This window comes from Nomascus leucogenys, chromosome 10 (assembly GCF_006542625.1).
Source record: "Nomascus leucogenys isolate Asia chromosome 10, Asia_NLE_v1, whole genome shotgun sequence".
NCBI lineage: Eukaryota > Metazoa > Chordata > Mammalia > Primates > Hylobatidae > Nomascus > Nomascus leucogenys.
The window spans coordinates 75,158,584-75,177,450 of NC_044390.1; positions in this window are offsets into that span (position 1 = coordinate 75,158,584).

Here is an 18,867-nt window from a genome sequence, read left to right on the forward strand (position 1 = left end):
CACATAGTAAATATATTTTCAACAAATAATAGTTGATAATTTTCTTTTCTTTTTTTTTGGTGGGTGGCACTCATTACTCAATTGCACGCGTTGCTTTTGGATTTTACTCATGGTTCATTCAGACTTGGAGGCTTGAATGTCTCAACTCATGTCTCCTTGCTGGTGAACCTGACCTAGCTTCCCAAATGCTGTTTCTGGATAGAAGGAGGGCACGGTTCTGAAATGCCCATACACTTTGAGTTCCCGCTAGAAAAGCCTCAGTTTCTGGGGGGGTGGAGATCAAATGTTGAGAAATAAGACATGAATCATGGCTTTCCAGGGAGGTTCAAATCCAGGTTCTAGGCAGTTGCCAAGGATTACAGAGAGTGGAGTCAGGTTCTGAATGTCTTGTAAAGCTGGATTTTTTTTCTCACTTCTGTGAGTGTAAACCCTGTAAGATGAATATCAAAAGCACAGTCAGCCAGCCAGGTACGTAAACACACATGCTGGATGGCTGGAGGATTACACCAACCTGGGCCAGAAGAGAAGGTACATCCATTCCATTTTGCCTGCTTCAGCCTCAGTGAGGGAAAGGCCACCATCTCACCTTGCCCAGGAGACCTTGTCTCTCTCTAAAGTGAGAAGGTTATGGGGTTTTTTTTCAGATCTGTGCTCTGTGGATGGAGGGGTGTGTGGGAAGGGCTGCTCATCAGAGGCACAGAGTTGTCCCAGTGAGGGTGTAATTGAGAAAGAGAAAGATAGAGATATCTCTATACTGCAGTTATCGATGCTAAGATGCATATTTTCCTCCACATTTTAAGAACTCTGAAATCAGTATGTTTCTTGCCATGAACTGACTGAAAGTGTTGTGTCAGAATAATTGATATCATTTTCTTTTTATCAGTGGTTCATGTAATAACAGTGTGTCTTACAACCTATGGCATCTTAGATTTGGAAAATATGGTCTTTTTTAACAGCTCATATTTCTATAGATTTGCTCTGTGCTAAATGGGGCAAAGCTAGTGGAATGACTGAAAGGTGACCCCCTAAACTGAAATTTGGTAAGGCTGGACACAAACCGCAGTCAGCATGTGCCAGCATCACCCAAATCCCATACTGGAATCTTCTTGATAGTTAGAGTGAGGCACATTCATTGCACAGAATCTAACACCTCCCTGGATATCCACTACTCTTGAAACGGAGCTCCACAGGGAAAAAAACAGCTTGAACACAACCCGCTGACAAAGTGAATGTATTGAACTGATCTCAACGCTCACGCTGTTAAAAAAAAAAATCCTACTGCATGAGGAAACACCAAGAAATGAAATCCAACTGATTTGCGAAGGCCAAATGAAGTCCCTTCATCCTCCACAAAACATGGTTAGAATGCAATCATCTGGAAAGATGAAGGCTGAGCGAAGGGATGACCAGAAGCTATAAAACCAAGGAATGTGGGAAGCAGAAATATAATCCAAATCATTCATTGTCACTGTTGAATGTCAGGAAAGTGCTACTTCTCTGTGTCAATATGCCTCGGGGTAGGTGAGTTCTCTGGCCCACAGGTTACATTGCCCCTACCCAGTCTGCACCCCACAGCCCCTTATATATACTGACTATAGCACTGGTCACACCCTGCTATTGTTTCCCTGCCCCCGTGTCCTGTGATCTCCTAGAAGGCAGAGCCTGTGTTGGCCATCCCTGTGGACATCGAAGGTGCCCCATCAACCTTTGTTGACCACACACATGCTTGATGCAGAAGAGGACACAGATGAGACTTAGATCTTGCTCATAAAAGATGAGACTTAGATCTTGCTCCTAAAAGATGACATTCCAGGACCAACGAAGAGAATTATTGCATCATGGTTGTTGAACAGGAGAATCTTGTTACCCTAAGATATATGATAATGAGGTTAGATAAACAACTAGATTCAAGGAGGGGCTGGGGATATCTGAGGATCACAGAGCCCTGGGCACTGTGAGAAAGGCTTCCACTTTGGAGACTGAGGCACAGTGAAGCCTGTGTCTCCAACAGGTGGTCTGCTGAGAGCAGCACCCTGGCCTGGAGGTGGGGTCTGACCAGAAGTTATAGCAATGAACATTCATTGTGGGGAGTGAAGAAAATATATATATATAATTTCATATATAGATATATCTATATATGAAGTTGCAAAAACACAAAATCATCTAGTTGTGTCCCCTGTGCTTAGCACAGTTCTCAATGCATAGCAGGTGCTCAACAAATGTTTGTGGATTGAATTGTCAAGTGTATAACACAGGTAGGGATGGGGAAGAGGCCTTTCCAAAATGCTTCTTTCACAAGATCTCTTCTTGCCCAGAGATTAACTTACAGCCACCACCACCACTGACATTTTTGAGCTCTTTCTCTGTAGCTAGTATGGAGTTTCAGTGCCCTCTAAGTTGAGAAAGGAGGCGGAGAACTAGCCTGCATAAAGCCCTTCTTTCTGCTGCTCCTCATTACTCAATGAGTTGGGTCCTATTATTATCATTATTTTACAGATGAGGAAAATGAGGTGAACTAACATATCAACATCACACAGCTTATAAATGTGTGATAGACATACAAACCCAAGTCTGCCTCCATGACCCACCACACTTTGCTACTTCTATCCCAGAGGATGGGAGGAAACCCCCTTCTCGAGCCATGATAATGACATTGCCACAGTAATACTCTACATTCCCCAGCATGTTCCACTGTCATACCTCAGGAACATGATGGGGTTCACATTCCCTTTGAGCACTTGTTTTATGATACACTATAGGAAGAAAGTGTGTAAATGGGGATATTTCCCCACATTTCAGCCCCTGACAGCCTCTTTCACACCAAGGAAGGAGTTGCTAATCTGATTAGTCAATGCCTGGGATACTGACTAGGCTGCATGTTATTGGTGGGTGTGATTACTGGTCCTTAAAGACAGGACCCCAGACCCCACCTTTCTCTTTGTCCTCATGCTTGAGTCCATCTCCTTTTAGTCTATGCTCTCTGAATATTCAGCTTGTCAATAAGTTAGATGAGGACTTACTTTGAAGATCTATCTATCTATCTATCTATCATCTATCTTATCTATCAAATCTATTTATCTATCTAATCATGTTCTCATCTATCCATCTAATCTATCTTTTTTTTTTTTTTTTTTGAGATGGAGTCTCGTTCTGTTGCCCAGACTGGAATGCAATGGCTCGATCTCAGCTCCCTGCAACCTCCACATCCTGGGTTCAAGCGATCCTTCCACCTCAGCCTCCCAAGTACCCGGGATTACAAGTGTATGCCACCATGCCTGGCTAATTTTTGTATTTTTAGTAGAGGTGAGGTTTCACCATGTTGGCCAGGCTGGTCTCAAACTCCGGACCTTAAGTGATCTGCCCACCTCGGCCTCACAAAGTGCTGGGATTACAGGTGTGAGCCATTGTGCCTGGCCAATCTATCTTATCTATCCATCCATGTAATCTATCTTATCTATCTATCCACCTGTCTATCATCTATCTCCATCTCTCTCTCCCTCCCTCTCTCTCCCTTTCTCTCACTCTCCTTCCATCCTTCCTTCCTTTGTCTTTTCTTGTCTCTCCTACTCTCCTTTCCCTCCTCCTTCCTTTCCCCTTTTCCCTTCCCTTGCCTTTCCTCAGCTCCTCTTTCCTCTCATAAATGCATGTAGGCCTCAGGAGTTCTTGAGTACCTGGTCCCCAAATCTTTCTCTTAACCTATAACACTCCTGATAAATTGATGCATTTTCTCATTCAAAACATATTTATTGAGTATTTACTATTATCAAGGCCCTGGGAAAAAATTATTCTGTGTGAGTTTAATGAAAAAAAAAAATACTGATCTCATGAAGTTTACAATCCTTTATAATGTACAATTTTCTTTGTTCTAGGCCGATTAAAACCCATTTAAAATGCGCTAGGAAAATCTATCATCAAGAAGTGGTGAATTCCACCTTTCTGTTTTCATGATATAACAGATACTCACAAAAGCTATAAAAAACTCACTTGGACTAGCAGAGACTGAAAAACTCCCATTTTATAACTGGAAACAGATTTCTGCCTGGCAAGTGGTTGGGATTTAGACACCCTTTGGGGCCAACCGTTCCTTTGTTCTAGAAAAATCACCTGAACGGGTCCTTTAGCTATACTAAGTACAAAGCGAGTGGGTGTCAATTGTTTCAAGGAAAGCTGTGAATTATCAGCTATCTTAAATGCAGATGGTTAAGCCAAGCTCCTCCTAATTCTCTGGAGACTTTGTTTTGTTTGGGGTGAGTGGGGGTATATTTCTTTTTTTCCAGTATGGATTTGGGTGGCATCATGCAGGAGGCCTGGATTCCACTGCTTGTCTTCAAGGCTCGCTGCATGCTGGTGACAGAGCATAGCTGATGGGGAGCTGGATCTGAAGCCCTGGTGGCTGCAGGAAAGATGGGAAAGTCCAGCTTAAAAAGTATGTGGTCCAAGTTGAGAGATCCCAAAATGTGGACTCTGCAGTTGAGGTCATAGATATGGTACAGTAAAAAATACATACATACCACATAAGCTGAAAAAAAAATACAAAACTGAGTCTATTAAGTTGTCAAGCAAAAGAATGCCAGTGAGAAATTTCACTAAGCAGGTCATGCACAGAGGAGATGCAGTCAGGAGTTTTAAGTGCTAAAAAGGGATTTTCATGGCACTATCGTAATGAGGCGTTGAAAGCTAGTCCTGTGGACAGGATGAATGAGCTCATCAGTCTGCACACAGATCCACTGGTCAGGAAAGAGTCTTCAGTTACTTCCAGTGAGGGCTGGCATGCAGGGTCACCAAGAGCTTGTGGTCCTTTATCAGCTTCAGTTACTTACAATTTGTAATGAAACACAACAGTCAGTTTGGATATCTCTAAGCAAGCACTGATATAAATGGAAATGTTTCTTTTGACAGTGCTATTGAAGACTAAATAAGTCAGGCTTCAGGAAAGGTGCTGATGCTGGCAGATTTTATTCTTATGTGCCAACTCACCCCACTGGTATTGATGAAGCTTCTCATAAAGGAAGTTGACCACTCTGAGACTGAACATAGAAATGGACAGACAGTGGCCAGATCATGTATAAAAATAGGACTCTGACCTACAACTTCTGCAGTAAGCAACCCAGGAAGCCAAACCACAACCTCTGCAGCAATTAGCCCTAAACAGCAAGGACTTGATCAATAACTGCCAGGTTCCCTAATTTTCACCCCCACTTCCAATTTAGGACAAACCAGGAAAGGAAAATGAGCTCTGCTAACCAATCCTATAGCGTCTTATTCCATTTTTTGTTGCTACAAAGGAACACCCAAGGCTGGATAATTTATAAAGAAAATTTATAAAGAAAATGAGTTTGTTTGACTCACAGTTCTGCAGTTTGTACAAGAAGCATGGTGCCAGCATCTGCATCCGGTGAGGGCCTCAGCCAGCTTCCACTTATTGTGAAAGGTAAAGGGGAGCCAGCATCATGTGGCAAGGGAGGAAGGAAGAGAGAGAGGAAAGGAAGTGCCAGGCTCTTTTCAACAATTACTTATGGTGGGAACTAACAGAGTGAGAATTCGCTCATTACCGTGAGGACAGCACCAAGTCCCATGATCCAAACACATCCCTTGGGCCTCACCTCCAACCTTGGGGATCAAATTTCAACATGAGATTTGGAAGGGACAAATATCCAAACTATATTCCGTAGGATGTCTACTTTTAGTTAGCTCACCTACAGCTTCCCCATGCCAACAGCCTCCAATCAGGGCACACCTGCTACTTTTCATTTTCTCCCCTATAAAGCTTTCCCACTCCTTTGCCAAAGGCATGTAATGGTGGTTGACTCTCTTTCTATAGCAAGCTATGAATAAACAGCTTTACTTTTCTCCTTTGGGTGTCTTTTGTTTGTTTCTACAATTCCCACTGTTAAATTAGGGATAAGGAGGACAGTGAAGCTGGCATTTTAGACAAGGGGGTCTGGACCCCAGGCGTGCGGGTGTGCTCCAGGGCATTCCTGGTGGGGCGGGGTCAGCTGCCTGTGGCTCTTGGAGGCAGGACAGCAGCCAGGCAAGGGACAGCCAGTAAAGGCCTCTAGGGTAGGCTTGGAGCCTGGGGTTCTGAGACAAGCCACCTCTAACAGCAGAAATAAATTGCACCCTTGATTGCAAATCCTTCCTGGATGTCCAGCAACTTCTTGACAAACTTGATGGTCAGGTCTTGCCTGTACCATGGAAGATTTAAAATAGGGATTTGCTTCCAGATGGGAACAGACCAATAAAGGGCAAGGGTAAGGTCAGGGTAGGCCTTGAACAAGACAAGAATGCTAGAAGGCATTGGGCTTCCACGTCTATCATGTTGAAGAACCTAGGTACATCCCGTGGTCTCTAGTGATAAGATGTTGAACTTGATGTCAGAGGTAGACTTCTTTCTTCCATGACAAAGATCAAGTATGGTGTGATCACCCTTGAGGAACTTCAGAAATATCTGGGGGAATAGAAAGTCTGTGAAAAGACTATAAGTCTGGCCAGTAGTATGATTTATAATAATAAGGGCAGATGGCAGGCAACTAGCCAACAAGAGGAGATGGTTAAAGCCATCCAATGAACCATTACACAGTCATTAAAAATAATGGTAATTTATTTGCAAGGCATGAGATGATTCTCACAATACATCAAGCAGAAAAAAATAACACAAAAGTTTGAACAAGATCATGCTATTTTTATAATGAAAAATGACTACAGGTATAGAACAAAAAAAGATCCTGAGGTTATTTACCAAAATGTTGAGTTACAATCTCCGTGTGGGGGCCTGGGTGACTTTTACTTACTTCTATTTGTTTACTGGCATTCTCTGAAATTGCCATAATAAATAGAAATTATAGATTGACACTAGAAAAAGCAAATGTTATTTCAAGTGCAACTTTAACAATGGAGCTGCTTTGTGTCTTTGAGAGTGGGACTTGACCTTACCCCTAACACTCCCATGTGCATCTCTCTGGGCTCTGCTTGTCTGGCCAAAATGCCAGGAAATAAACACAAACTGCAGCTTAAGGAGATCTGTTCAGGAAAAAGCAGGGAGGAGAGCCAAATTCTTCATCCAATCCCTCAGCCAACTGTGTCCTTGTAATAATAAAAATGCAAAGCTCTGAGAAAGGAAGGATTTGAGGCTCTGGGGAGAGAAAATGAAACAAAGAGACTGTTTCGGGCATGGGGGCTTGCTGACACAGCCTGGGGTGGTATGGGCTTTATACCCCCTGCAATGATCTCAAAGGCACACCTCAAATTATATTATTCATTGATATGAGTGATGGATATTTTCTCTATCTTATGTAGGTCGGATGTGGATAAAAAGACAATTTGGCTATAGCAATTGAGATAAGATCAATGTACTTGAAGCCCCCAACGACTGAAATCATGCAGCTTTCACTGCTGAGTTTGCATGGAGTGGCAGTGGAGCAGCTGACAATGGCTGGCCTAATAAATGTCAGGAATGTGACCTGTCCCCATCCACACTGATACAGCCACTGTGCACCCTGCCTCTGGCCAGCGATGGTGCAAGTCCCTCCTGTCACTCACAGAGAACACAGCTAGATTCGGCATGGCCAAGGCCCTGGGCTGTGCAGAAATGGTGGGGCTGTATCACCCAAGCTCTGATGCCTGTCTCCTCTTCCCTGGGTCAGGATGTCTCATAGTGTGCCCTTTCTAAGTCTCTTGTGGGCTATTTTTGGTGCTCTATGAAGGGAGCAGAGTTTTGGCCTTTATTACATTCTGCTGTGTAGCTTGATCTTGGCCAAATCTATGTTCCTTTTAGGAACATTTTCATTTTAGATATTCTTCCCCCAGCAGCCTCCCAAATTTCATTTTGTGCACTTGTTACTTCCAGGAGGAAAAAGCAAACATCCCTTTGGAAACCGCCGGATGGGTTTGCACCATGATTAGATCCATATGATGGTCAGGCAGAGCCTCCCAGAGCCACCAAGGACAGTAAAAGCCCCAAGAGACAATCAGCAGCTGAGGCAAGTTGAGGTGAAGGATCCACATTTGGACCCAAAATTGTACAGGCAGCAGTTTTGACAACGAGCTAAAGATGTGCAGTGGAGAGAGAAACACAACTGGCTTTAGTTTATGTCTTTCTATAATTTTTATGTCTGCATTGGAATTAGCTCCTATTCCCCCTCTTTCTTACTTGAAAAACTAAACTCCGATAATTAAACTTAAAAGTGTGCTGTATGTATCCACCATGTCATATACATACACTTCCAGTTCTTGGCTCTCTTATTTTTAAGTGGCACAATTATTTATTATACATGGTAATACATTTCTTTGTTCTCTGGTACCTTCTAGACCCTAAAGCTGAAAAAAGCCTTTAATAAAAATTGGAATACTGTATTATTGAAGCAGGGAGGCTGTATTATTATAGATTGTAGAATGGTTGGGCTTTGGGATGTTTTTATGAATCATTGCCTAATATTTCTTGTGACACATATGTGATTATTAAATGTTGTCTGCTCACTGATTAACTTTATTTCCTAATTAGGTTTAGGATCAGCTGTCTTGTCGTTATAGAAATAATTGTTTTATTAATGTGTGGGAATTTACATTTTCATTATACTTCTGAGTAAGTTCTGTCCTAATTAGCCACAATGCCCCATGCTGATCTGGGGCACCAGAATTGCAATTTTCACCCATTAAGTAATAACTGTTAAATTGATTGGTGATAATTGGGTGTAGATAGTAAATACACATTAGCAGAATTTAAATTATGTAGCAACTACTTCTTTCAATTTGCTTCCAAAGTAGCAAAGTTCTAGAGATGGGCACTCATGATTTGGATAGAGTGGGGCCTCACATACTTGCCGATACTCTTTTTGATCAGTAAATTCCATGAAGTTTCAAGAGGAGCTCTAGGAATCAGCCAATCTGCTGGAATTTGATGTCTGGGTTTGTGAATGAGTGTCTCCCCAAGTTTCTCCCTAGGCATCTCTCTTGCCTTAGCCTAGTGCCTGTCTGCTACTTTGTTAAGAACCTTCAATGGCCCCTACAGAGCCTGCTCTTGGAGGCTTAAAATATGCTGGCTGGTGCCCAGGAATCTTCAAAATAGGGTTCCTCCTTCATAGCCATTCATTGTGTTAGGCTTTCTGCTGTGAGACCCACTCAAGGTATCTCAGGAAGAAAAGCAGGATACATTGTAAGAACATGTGTGGAGTGGAGGTAGATCCAGGGAGTCCACGAAGGTGTAACTCAGGGTATCTCTACCTGTCTTCATTTCTGTCTCACTGCCTTTCCCTTTGTCTCTGTCTCTCCATCTCTACCTTTGTTTCCATGGCTTTTCTCTTCCCCTCTCTCCTCCTTCATGCACACCTTTTCAAGTCTCCTATCTCACCACCAACCAGGTTTCCTATCTTCTTTGTTGTTTCATTTCCTTCGCAACCACTCATGGTTTTGGTTTGCTGTGGTTCCAACTCAACCCCTTCACCTTCAGCCCTCACCAGCTACCCAGCCTCTCATTTCCCTGAGGGAGGAATGTAGACCTTGAGACTTTGTCGTGTGTTAGTCATTCGCCTGCCACTCTTTGCCATAGACATCTACCAACTGGGCTAAAAATTTACTTAACACTTTTTCAAAAAACCATTTTTTATACATCTTAATATTATGTATCATAAAGGGAACTTTATATCAGTATCACAAATGGAAAACAAGCATTTTCCTGGTATACATTACAATGAAAGCATAACAACTTTTTTTTTTTAAGTCACGTGTTCTCACCAAACTAGTTTCATGTCAGGTACCACCCACTGTGTGCGTCCCGCCTTTCGGGAAGCAGTCTTAGCCCATCCTTTTCAAGCTGCCGCAAGTATTGTTTGTCACCAGCCTCAGGATTGGTTGATCTTCAGTCATGTGACTATGCTGGTTTAATCAGCTGTGACTGGAGTTGGAGGCTGTGGTCACGTGATGTAGAACACAGCTGCGTGGATACTGGGCTTCCGTGAGAGAGTGAGTAAGATGCTTCCAGCAGCCAGGTTTCAAGCCACATGCTGTGCGTACACGATCACAATTCGTCCTCATAGCAACTCCATGAGGAGGGCGTTAGTAGCCCCGTTTCTCTGTCCTTTAAAGCCTAAGAGAGTGGGATAACTTCCTGAGGGTCAAAGGGACCCACCATATGAAGCCCTGGGAAGACGCTGCTCCATTTGGGGCCATTCTCAAGCGGTTCTATAAGAGCTGCATCTCTTTACCTAAGATCTAAGGTCAGCCACAATGGCCTCCAAAAATGGAACTCCTCTCCTCCAAATTCCAGAAAGGCAGAACTTTGAGCGAGTGAAAGGCTTTGCAGTCGGCCAGGGAGGCTTTCTGCTGAGCGGAGAGGAAAAGCGTTTGGGGAGTGCTGAGAACGCTCAGCGCACTGTCTCCTACAGAGAGACTCCTGCCTCTGTTCCATTCTGATTGCTGATGACCACGCCGTCAGGATCCGGCGCCCAGGAGAGAACGGCTCTGGAGGTAGAACTTGCTGTGTTTCCTGCATTTGTGGCTAGACTGACCCCAACACAGCGCTCTGTTCTCTGCGTTTAATCTACTCTGACTTTGAGGGTTCTATTGAGGATGTTTCCTGCCTGTATCTTGTTTCTCCTCCCTCAGCACAGCCTCCAAATTAAAAAACGAAACAAAACATTGATTCTTTGTGAAGGGAACTGAAAATATGGTAACCACCGTGTAGATTGTCGACTTTGGAGGGAAAAAGTGCAGCTATATATTTGGCTATGGTGACACAGTGCCTGACACAGCATTTGACCCGTGGTAGGCTCTCAGTTATGATTTGTGAATGGATGGATGAGACAGAATGGTTGGTGGGGCCTCTGGAGTAAATAGCCAAGGAGTGAGAGAAAGTTTTTCATTTTTAGTAAGTATGTGACCAAAATAGAAGAAGTCCAAAATAGAACGGAAAACCACAGAGTATTTTTTCTGATGACATCAAAAATATCTACTTCCCTTGAAGGAAACCAGAATCATCTTTAGTTCCGGCAGAAATTCTTTCTTGGAGGCTCAGCCAGGAAACATTGCATAATGTAGTTATGTAATGCCTTCTTTTCCAAGTGTATCTCTCAATGGTCTCCATACTTTCCAAGGGACCCAGTGTGGAGTACAGGTTGACAGGGCAGGTTCTGAAGTCAGATTGCTTGGCCTTGAAAGCCAGCATTAGCTGGCTGCGTGACCCTGAACTACAGGACTTAACCTTTATGATACTCAGATTCCCCCAACTGTAAAATGGGGATTATAATAGTAATTACTTTGTAGGAATATTGTAAAGAATAAAGGAGATAATTCATGTGAGTCATCTAGTCCAATGCCCAGGGCTCAATAATTGTTCATGGTAAATTCCTACATTTCCCTTTGAGACTGAGTTTCTGGATTTGATATACTCTTTTCCTCGAAGGGTGGAAGGATGTTACATTGTAACCTTGCATTGCAAGGTCACCGCTGAGGGACAAGGGAGCTAGGGTATCTATACATCCACTCCCCTCACTTATTGGTTGAGGGCTGCTCCTTCAAGGAGTGAATTCCCCAGCACTTCTTGCTAGCATGCAGAGCAGCCTTCTGAGGTTTGTGGAGGGGGAGGGGAAAGCTGCACATAGCGGTGTAGAAAGTTATCTGAAGCACACTGGAGTGGTTGGGTGTGAGGGATGTAGGTGAAGAACTGACAGTATCTGTTACAAGTGGTAACCTGGAGGCATCTAGAGTCCCCTGCTGGACATGGTTCAGCTGAAGAATATGAACTTCATCTTTGTGGTAACAGGGAGCCATTGAGGATGTTTTAAGCAGGTGGATGGCAGTCAGATCTGAATTTCAGGACTACATCTCGAGAACCCCAAACAAATCCCAAAGAGTTTGTCAGCCTCAATTAGTGCAGAAATCATGCCTCCTCCTTGCTGCGTGATTCAGTTATAGAGAAAGCTGAGAGCCACGAGCCAGAAGGAAGGGATTTGGTAGGCAGTGGGGGCATCAAATCATTGCAGCCCAAGGCTCTCGGTGCCAGCTGGAGCAATAGCTAATTGCAGAGTTGTTTCAGAAGGTGCTGAAGTTCCACAGCTGTCCCAGACTCCCAGAGCCCAGGCAAGGATCTGTGTAGGCTGCTGTCTCCAGGAACATACTTGCTGGGGACATGGCCTGGTTCCTAGCAGGAGGCACAACTAGGACATCCTTCTACATGGGTCAGGTACATCATCAGTGTCTGAGTTCCCTGAGGCCTCGAGGCTAAGGCAATCGAGGCAACATGACTACCACTGGGGACAGCCCTCTTACGTTCCATGAAATATTGGGTGAGAAAAAAAAATGGCTATTTTTCCTGTTTGGTCTAAATTCATTTTTTTTCCCCAGTGTGAAAGTATGTTTGAAAGGAGGAAAAAAGGCTTCCAGCCAGTTCCTCTTCCACTAAGGAAGAAAGGGCATAGGATTTGGGCCAAGAAAAGTAGGACGTGGTCCTTCATCTGCTGTCAAAAGTGATGTGACTGTAGGCTAGTCGCTGTGCCACTCTGGTGGGCAATTTCCTTACCTGTTAAAAATGATGGAATTGGGGCCAAGCACAGTGGCTCACACCTGTTATCCCAGCACTTTGGGAGGCTGAGGTGGGAGGATTGCTTGAGCCAGGAGTTTGGGGCTGCAGTGAGATAGGATTGCATGACTGCACTTCAGCCTGAGTGACAGAGCAAGGCTCTATCTCTTAAAAAAATTTTTTAATTAAAAAAAATGTGGGATTAGAATGAGTGGCTGAGCTCAAGGGCTGTGTCATCCACCAGAAACATTTACAAGCCACAAATGTGAGCCACATGTGTAATCTTAAATTTTCTGGTAGTCACATTAACAAAAGCAGCAAAAGAACAGGTGAAATCATTTTTAATAATATATTTCATGTAAGCCAATGTAGCAAAAATATTTTAATTTCAGCATGCAATAAACATAAAATATCATTAGTGTGATATTTACATTCTTCTTTTCCTACTTCTTTTCCTACTGTGTCTTGAATTTAGATTGTGGAATTCTAACATGAATTGTGCTTTTGCTGCAACAAGGGAGTATAGGTTAAATACAGGAGAGAGCTTCTTGTGAGAGTAGGTATTAAAAATGCAGACACTGGGTCCTGAAGGAGGCTGTGGAAGCTCCTCCACAGAGGAGTCAGACAGAGCTGGGTTCCAATAAATCCTGACCCCACTACTTACTGAGGGTCCCTGGGCAAGTCACTCTGTCTTTCTAAGGCTGAATTTTCTTATGTGTCAAATAGTTGGGATGATATCCTATGCTAGTAATACAGGTTAAATAAGATAATATATGTAAAACACTTAGCTCAGGGACTGGCATATTTTAAGCACTTGATTATGACAGATATTACAATTATTCCATTGAGGCAAAATTAAAGCCAGAATTACATGCATTGGGAAAAAAATTATACGTTCTAGGCCTCAGAACAAGGATAAAAAACTGTAACTCTAGATCCTCATCATCCCCATCATATGTCCTGCAAAATGTCATTTATCAGTCAGTTTCTCTGTCTCTGAGCCCTGAGGAAACCTCGGAAGCCTTCTCAACACAGGTAACCACTGTCCATCAATCTGAACTGGCAAGTGGATCAAATTTATGTGCCATCCCTGCATTAGAGTTGCGTGATAGAAGGAAGATGTCAGAATCCCAGGAGGCAATGCTAAACAATGACAGAAAATGTGGGGAGGAGGAGAGATTGACAGAGAGAGAGAGAGAGAGAGGGAGTGAGAGAGAGAGAGAGAGGGAGTGAGAGAGAGAGAGAGAGAGAGAGAGAGACAGAACAAGAGCAAAAGAGTTTTCAGCAGGGAGCTGGATGTTTCTTTCATTTTGGGGTCAATGTGATTGAGCCTGCACAGGACTGCCTGTGAATCCTGCACTGACTGGAGCGTGGGTACCAGAGTCTCTCTGCAATGCCTTCCAGGGCTATGCATTTGGGCTGGGGTTGAACCCTGGCTATTCCACCCAGGGAAGCAGTTTCATTTAGAATTCCAAGGACCCAATTTATCTGTGTCACACTGCCGGCTCCTCCAAGGCTGGTAACAAATGGCTGATCATTTCCCCCACCACCCTGCTTCCCAATCATCGCGCTTGCTCAGCCCCTCAGTCATGGAGAGTCTCACACGGGAGAATTGCACAGCCAGCCTATCCATCTCCTGCTGATGGAGGGGAGATCTCCTTACAGAGCCTCAGGGCTTCTCTCACAAAGGTGAGAGAAGGAGAATCAAGTTGACACTCCTTTCCCTCTGAGACGATGTGGCAGAAACAGGAGGAAGCTTACAACAAATTTAAGGGAAACACATCCATCTGTCTTTTCTTTGTTTCTTTACTCATTCAACAAATATTTTCGGGGGCCCAGGGCAGTTTCTTAGGACCAGGAAGGATGGCATTGCAAAGATGAGCAGGCTTGGTGTCTGCCCTCAGAATTTACAGAACACCAGTGACTAGAATCCAGCTCCAAGCTTGGAGTAAACAGATGAAGAAGCAGAAGAGAGCCCTGGGGTGGCTATGGAGGACATCTTTGGGTTTTGTTTCACCCAGAGAGGTTTGTTGAGTGCTTTACTGGCCGTTTGTTACCAGGAAGGAGGAGAGTGCAAGGATGGATCAGACTTGGTGTCTGCCCTCAGAATTTACAGGACACAGGAGGCAAGTGGAACAATGACCACAATCTCCTAAAGAAGATCATATTGCCCCTTGCTTGCAACTCTAAAAAGCCTTCTGCAGGTCTCTGAATAAAATTCAATCTCCTGACCTTGGCTTTAAAGTGTTATCCACTGGGCCTCACTTACCTCTTGATCCTGCCACCCACTTCACTCCAGCTGCAATGGCCAAGAGGTCCCCAGTCTCTCCTCAGTTCCTGCCTCAGGGCATTTGCACTGCCATTCCTCCGCTTGGGGTGCCCTTCCCTGACCTCCCCTTTCTTGTTCATTCCTTCTTTTCATTCATATCTCAGCCCAACAGCCTCTCCCCAGAGCAGCCCTATCTGACCCCCAGCTGACAGTTCCCACTCCTTAGCTTTGATCACACTGTCCCGTATCATTCTCTGTAAAGCACTTCTCCCTGGCTGGTGTTTCTTTTTTGTTTGTTTGTTTAGTGTCTGTCTCACCTCCAGAATGAAAGCTCCAGGGACTCAGGGACTTGGTAGTTCTTGACTCTCCCCTGAGCCTGACACCTAGTAGAATATCTGTAAATACTGGCTTATTTAGTGAATGAATAAACTAATAGTGAACATTTTTGAGCACCTATCAGACATTAGGAAGAACGTTTCACATGAATTAATCTCATTGTCCTCCTAACGTTCCTAAAAGGTAGGTGGTGTGATTTTCCCCATTTTACAGTGAGGAAACTTAACTCACAAGAGGTTGACCTGCTGGCCTGAGTGCCCAGCTGTTGGGGGGGTGGAATCAAGATTCCAAGCCAGGTCTTGGGAGGCCAAGCTCTTAACTCCTAGCCTGCATTTTCTCTTCATGTAGACATGCCATGTATCTCAGTCCTTCATCTTTGTCATGTCACTTGCTCAGGAGGCTTCTATATACCTGTGGCCTCCTCTAACTGGAGACCTGGTTTACATCTCAAGTCCTGGCTGTGACATATGAGGAGCTGCTTAACCCTCCCAAAGCCTCACCCTCCCCAAACTGATGAGAAAGTGGTTAAATGAGATTGAGGAGCCTCAGGGCTTCTCTCACAAAGATGAGAGAAGGAGAATTAAGTTGACACTCCTTTCCCTCTGAGACGATGTGGCAGAAACAGGAGGAGGCTTACAACAAATTTAAGGGAAACACATCCATCTGTCTTTTCTTGGTTTCTTTACTCATTCAACAAATATTTTCAGGGGCCCAGGGCCATGGGGGTTGTCAACCTAAGAAGCTCTGCTATCAGCTTCCACATGACCTACAATAGAAACCACTAGGCCGGGCGCCGTGGCTCACGCTTGTAATCCCAGCACTTAGGGAGGCCGAGGCGGGCGGATCACGAGGTCAGGAGATCGAGACCACGGTGAAACCCCGTCTCTACTAAAAATACAAAAAATTAGCCGGGCGTGGTGGTGGGCGCCTGTAGTCCCAGCTACTCGGAGAGGCTGAGGCAGGAGAATGGCATGAACCCGGGAGGCGGAGCTTGCAGTGAGCCGAGATTGCGCCACTGCACTCCAGCCTGGGTGACAGAGCGAGACTCCGTCTCAAAAAAAAAAAAAAAAAAAAAGAAACCACTAAGTAGGCCAGCCTCCCAGGTTTCCTTTACCTTTCACATGCTAGCATCCTCTTCATTCTATTCTGCATCAAAACGTGAGTACAATCACGGCAGCAAACTATGCTTTAAAGTTTAAGCAATTTGGTGGGGGAGGGGTGGTTGCTGACTTTGTCTCAGTTGATCTCACAAGAAGATAGGGAGCATGTTTAAAATTATTTTTATTTCTTAGTATGTGTGTTAGTCCATTCTCACACTGCTATGAAGAAGTACCCAAGACTGGGTAATTTAAAAAGGAAAGAAGTTTAATTGACTCACAGTTATACATTGCTGGGGAGGCCTCAGGAAACTTACAATCATGATGGAAGGCAAAGGAGAAGCAGGCACCTTCTTCACAAGGTGGCAGGATGGAGTGAGTGCAAACAAGGGAAATGCCAGATGCTTATAAAACCATTAGATCTCATGAGACTCACTCATTATCATGAGAACAGTATGGGGGAAACTGCCCCCGTGATCCAGTTACCTCCACTTGGTCTTGCCCTTGACACGTGAGGATTATGGGGATTACGGGAATTACAATTCGAGAGGGGATTTTGGGTGGAGACACAGCCAAACCATATCATTATCGTTCAATCAAAAATAATATTTTAGAACATTTAGAAAATGAATCAAGATGGAGGACTTATCACAAAAACTTCTTTCCTTCTGACCCAAGCTCCATAAAAATAAGAGAAAAAATGATTTTAAGCCCAATCTATCTACAACTTTGTTGTGGGGGTGGGGAAGTGGGTGTTTACTATGGACCTGTCATTTTGAAGAACTTCTGAAAGACTTAATTTAGATGCTATCTAGTCTATAGAGAAGGGACTCCAGAGAAAGCCACAGCATAGAATCCTGCTCCAGGCTTGGAGTAAGTTGATGAAGAAGCAGAAGAGAGCTCTGGGGTGGCTTTGGGGGTGCTTTGTGAACTTTGTTTCACCTAGTGAGGCTGGTAGAGTGCTTTACCCTCTTCGCTTAGGGTCAGTAGAAGTGTGGACATCAGGACTCAAGTGCAGACGGTGCCCTAGGCTGCTCTGAACTCCAGGAGGATGGGACCTCCCACATTGAGAAACAAGCAGCTGATACTCCCCACCCACTCGGCAGCTTCTCACCCCCACATACCTCAGAGGCAGGTGTCAGGAAATAGAAACCCTGCTCATAGGCATGCAGCCTGTACCTCAAATACGAAGATGAGCATAAACCCAGGATCTCTAAGTATTTGAAAAAGAAACCACACCTGAAAGAGAAAAATGAATGCCCAAGTAAGTAGAGATCACAGAGCAAACAGAAGATGAAAGTCAAGGGTGAGGGAATTATAAGATAAATTAGAGTATGTCAGATTTAAAACATAATACAATTATGTATTTTTTTCTCATTGCTAAAGGACATATACTAATTGTAGGAAGTGTAGAAAATACAGAATACACATAGAAGAAAACTAAAATCACTTGTGATCACAACATTGAGAGGAAATAAGAAAATGTATTTTACTGTCTTTTCAATCTGCAAATACATATATGTATGCATATATAAATATATGCATATCATTTTTCAAATAATTTTTATACAAAAGGTATCACATTTGTTGGTAACCTGTTTTAGAAGAACTCTCAAACTTAATTTTATATATATGCTGAGCATTTTCCCATGTCATTAACCACTTGTCTACATGTGATTTTTAACACATACACGCTATTACACTGTATGGATTTACCATAATTTATTATGCCAATGCTCTATCTTTAGACATCCAGATTACTTCCAACTTTTCAGTTATGAATAAACAATGCTGGAATAAACATCCTTGAGCATGAACCTTTGAGATGGTAGTCTTTAATTTTTTTTTTTTTTTTTGAGATAAGGTCTTACTCTGTGTCTCAGGCTGGAGTGCAGTGGTGCAATTTCAGCTCACTGCAACCGCTGCCTCCTGGGCTCAAGCAGTTCTCCCAACTCAGCCTCCTGAGTAGAGACCACATGTGGGCGCCACCATGCCCAGCTAATTTTTTTAAAATTTATTTTTGGTATTTTTTTGTAGAGACAGGGTTTTACCATGTTGCCCAGGCTGGTCTCAAACTCCTGAGCTTAAGCAATCCGTCAGCCTCGACCTCCCAAAGTGCTGGGATTACAGGCATGAGCCACCACACCCAGCCTGAGATGGTAGTCTTAAAAGCCTACATGAAGTATGAGATCATCATCATAACAGTTAACAGCTAACATTTTTAAAGCGTGTCACATATGGGCAAGTGACTCCAAACTAGTTTTTGTCTCCAGATTCCATGTTTCTGCCTTTGCTCATTAGTGCTGCCTTTATATACTATTTGGAATCTGAATTGTTGGCTTTGCCACTTGCTAGGGGCAAGTGTAACCTTAGGCAAGTCACTACAGCTCTCTGAGCCTCAGTTGTATTATCTGTAAAATGGAGATGACCACACTATCGAACTCACAGGCCTACTGTAAGGATGTCATGAGAGAGTAAAATAATGAGCACAATGCTTGACATGTGGAAAGAACTCAATAAATATTAGCCACTTCTCTTAGTCTGTCCATGGAGCTAATCAGAAATTAACATTACTCTTTCTTTCACACAGTGGGGAGTGCTTAACCAGCCTGTCTTTAGAATCTCTTTGCCAACCACCCTGCAACTGGGATTTT